Raw genomic sequence first — 4009 nt, 5'->3', positions numbered from 1 at the left:
GGGTTAGTGTTAGTTCTTACTCTGGGTTAAACTAGGTTAGTGTTAGTCTTTTACTCTGGGTTAGCTGGGTTAGTGTTAGTCTTTACTCTGGGTTAGCTAGGTTAGTGTTAGTCCTTACTCTGGGTATGCTGGGTTAGTGTTAGTTTCCTTACTCTGGTTTAGCTGGTTAGTGTTAGTCCTTACTCTGGGTTAGCTAGTTAGTGTTAGTCCTTACTCTGGGTTGCTAGGTTAGTGTTAGTCCTTACTCTGGGTTAGCTGGGTTAGTGTTAGTCCTTACTCTGGGTTAGCTGGGTTAGGGTTTAGTCCTTACTCTGGGTTAGCTAGGTTTAGTGTTAGTCCTTTACTTCTGGGTTAGCTGGGTTAGTGTTAGTCCTTACTCTGGGTTAGCTGGGTTAGTGTTTAGTCCTTACTCGGTAGCTGGGTTAGTGTTTGTCCTTACTCTGGGTTAGCTGGGTTAGTTGTTAGTCCTTACTCTGGTTAGCTGGGTTAGTGTTAGTCCTTACTCTGGTTAGCTAGGTTAGTGTTAGTCCTTACTCTGGGTTAGCTATGGTTAGTGTTAGTCCTTTACTCTGGGTTAAGCTAGGTTAGTGTTTAGTCCTTACTCTGGGTTAGCTAGGTTAGTGTTAGTCCTTACTCTGGGTTAGCTAGGTTAGTGTTAGTCCTTACTCTGGGTTAACTGGGTTAGTGGTTAGTCCTTACTCTGGGTTAGCTAGGTTAGTGTTAGTCCTTACTCTGCGGTTAACTGGGTTAGCTAGGTTAGTGTTAGTCCTTACTCTGGGTTAGCTAGGTTAGTGTTAGTTCTTACTCTGGGTTAACTGGGTTAGTAGTTAGTGTTAGTCCTTACTCTGGGTTAACATAGGTTAGTGTTAGTCCTTACTCTGGTTAGCTAGGTTAGTGTAGTCCTTACTCTGGGTTAGCTAGGTTAGTGTTAGTCCTTACTCTGGGTTAGGCTAGGTTAGCTGGGTTAGTGTTAGTCCTTACTCTGGGTTAACTAGGTTGTGTTATCCTTACTCTGGGTTACACTGGAGTTAGTGTTAGTCTTACTCTGGGTTATGCTGGGTTAGTGTTAGTCTTTACTCTGGGTTAACTAGGTTAGTGTTAGTACCTTACTCTGGGTTTAACTAGGTTAGTGTTAGTCTTTATCTCTGGGTCTTACTGGGTTAGTGTTAGTCCTTACTTCTGGGTTAACTAGGTTAGTGTTAGTCCTTACTCTGGGGTTAGCTGGTTAGTGTTAGTCCTTACTCTGGGTTAGCTAGGTTAGTGTTAGTCCTTACTACTGGGTTACTAGGTTAGTGTTAGTCCTTACTCTGGGTTAACTGGGTTAGTGTTAGTCCTTACTCTGGTAACTAAGTTAGTTAGTCCTAGCTCTGGTTACTGGGTTAGTGTTAGTCCTTACTCTGGTTAGCTAGGTTAGTGTTAGTCTTACTTTGGGTTAGCTGGGTAGTGTTAGTCCTTACTCTGGGTAGCTGGTTTAGTGTTAGTCCTTAAACTCTGGGTTAGCGGGTTAGGTTAGTCCTTACTCTGGGTTAGCTAGGTTAGTGTTTAGTCCTTACTCTGGTTAACTAGGTTAGTGTTAGTCCTTACTCTGGGTTTAGTTGTGTTAGTCCTTACTCTGGTTAGCTAGGTTAGTGTTAGTCCCTTATCTGGGTTAAACTAGGTTAGTGTTAGTCCTTACTCTGGGTTAGCTAGGTTAGTGTTAGTCTTACTCTGGGTTAGCTGGGTTAGTGTTAGTCCTTACTTGGGTTAGCTGGGTTAGTGTTAGTCCTTACTCTGGGTTAACTGGGTTAGTGTTAGTCCTTACTCTGGTTAGCTAGGTTAGTGTTAGTCCTTACTCTGGGTTAGCTGGTTTAGTGTTTAGTCCTTACTCTGGGTTAGCTAGGTTAGTGTTAGTCCTTACTCTGGGTTAGCTGGGTAAGTGTTAGTCCTTACTCTTGGTTACTAGGTTAGTGTTATCCTTACTCTGGGTTAGCTAGGTTAGTGTTAGTCCTTACTCTGGGTTAGTAGGTTAGTGTTAGTCTTACTCTGGGTAGCTGGGTTAGTGTTAGTCCTTACTCTGGGTTAGCTAGGTTAGTGTTAGTCTTACTCTGGGTTACTAGGTTAGTGTTAGTCCTTACTCTGGGTTAGCTAGTTAAGTGTTAGTCCTTACGCTGGGTTAGCTAGGTTAGTGTTAGTCCTTACTCTGGTGTAACTGGGTAGTGTTAGTCCTTACTCTGGGTTAGCTAGGTTAGTGTTAGTCTCTTACTCTGGGTTAGCGAGGTTAGTGTTAGTCCTTACTCTGGTTAACTGGTTAGTGTAGTCCTTACTCTGGTTAGCTGGGTTAGTGTTAGTCCTTACTCTGGGTTAGCTGGGTTAGTGTTAGTCTTTACTCTGGGTTAAACTGGGTTAGTGTAGTCTTTACTCTGGGTTAACTAGGTTAGTGTTAGTCTTTACGTCTGGTTAGCTGGTTAGTTGTTAGTCTTTACTTCTGGGGGTAGCTAGAGTTTAGTGTTAGTCCTTACTCTGGGTTAGCTGGGTTAGTGTTAGTCCTTACTCTGGGTTAGTGGGTTAGTGTTTAGTCCTTACTCTGGGTTAACTGGGTTAGTGTTAGTCTTACTCTGGGTTTAGCTGGTTAGTGTTAGTCCTTACTCTGGGTTAGCTAGGTTAGTGTTAGTCCTTCTCTGGGTTTACTGGGTTAGTGTTAGTCTTACTCTGGTTAGCTGGGTAGTGTTAGTCCTTACTCTGGGTTAACTAGGTAGTGTTAGTCCTTACTCTGGGGTAACTAGGTTAGTGTTAGTCCTTACTCTGGGTTAGCTAGGTTAGTGTTAGTCCTTACTCTGGGTTAGCTGGGTTAGTGTTAGTCCTTAATCTGGGTTAGCTAGGCTTAGTGGGTATGTGTCCTTACTCTGGGTTAGCTAGGTTAGTGTTAGTCCTTACTCTGGATATAGCTGGTTAGTGTTAGTCCTTACTTCTGAGGTAGGCTGGGTTATAGATTAGTCTTACTCTGGTTAGCTAGGTTAGTGTTTAGTCCTTACTCTGGGTTAGCTGGGTTAGTGTTAAGTCCTTACTCTTGGGTTAGCTAGGTTAGTGTTAGTCCTTACTCTGGGTTAGCTAGGTTAGTGTTAGTCCTTACTCTGGGTTAGCTAGGTTAGTGTTAGTCCTTACTCTGGGTTAGCTAGGTTAGTGTTAGTCCTTACTCTGGGGTTAGCTGGGTTTAGTGTTAGTCCTTCTCTGGGTTAGCTAGGTTAGTGTAGTCCTTACTCTGGGTTAGCTAGGTTAGTGTTATCCTTACTCTGGGTTAGCTGGGTTAGTGTTACGTCGCCATTACTCTGGGTTAGCGGGTTAGTGTTAGTCCTTACTCTGGGTTAAGCTAGGTTAGTGTTAGTCCTTACTCTGGTCCTAGCTTGGCGTTAGTGTTAGTCCTTTACTCTGGGTTACTGGGTAGTGTTCAGTCCTTACTCTGGGTTAGCTGGTTAGTGTTTAGTCCTTACTCTGGGTAACTAGGGTTAGTGTTAGTCCTCTCTGGGTAGCCTGGTTAGTGTTAGTCCTTACTCTGGTTAAGCTAGGTTGAGTGTTAGTCCTTACTCTGGTTAGCTGGGTTTAGTGTTAGTCCTTACTCTGGGTTAACTGGGTTAGCTAGGTTAGGTAGTCCTTACTTGGGTTAACTAGGTAGTGTTAGTCCTTACTCTGGGTTAGCTAGGTTAGTGTTAGTCCTTACTCTGGGTAAGCTAGGTTAGTGTTATCCTTACTCTCGGTTAGCTAGTTAGCTGGTTAGTGTTAGTCCTTACTCTGGTTAACTAGGTTAGGTTAGTCCTACTCTGGTTACACTGGGTTAGTGTTAGTCTTTACTCTGGGTTAGCTAGGTTAGTGTTAGTCTTTTACTTCGGGTTAACATAGGTTAGTGTTAGTCCTTACTCTGGGTTAACTAGGTTAGTGTTAGTCTCTACCTGGGTTAAGCGGGTTAGTGAGTTTCCTACTCTGGGTTACGTAGGTAAGTGTTTGTCGCATTACTCTGGGTTAGCTGGGGTTAGTG

Source organism: Salvelinus sp. IW2-2015, unplaced genomic scaffold, assembly GCF_002910315.2.
Source record: "Salvelinus sp. IW2-2015 unplaced genomic scaffold, ASM291031v2 Un_scaffold2541, whole genome shotgun sequence".
Taxonomy (NCBI): Eukaryota; Metazoa; Chordata; class Actinopteri; order Salmoniformes; family Salmonidae; genus Salvelinus; species Salvelinus sp. IW2-2015.
This window is presented reverse-complemented; position numbering follows the sequence as displayed.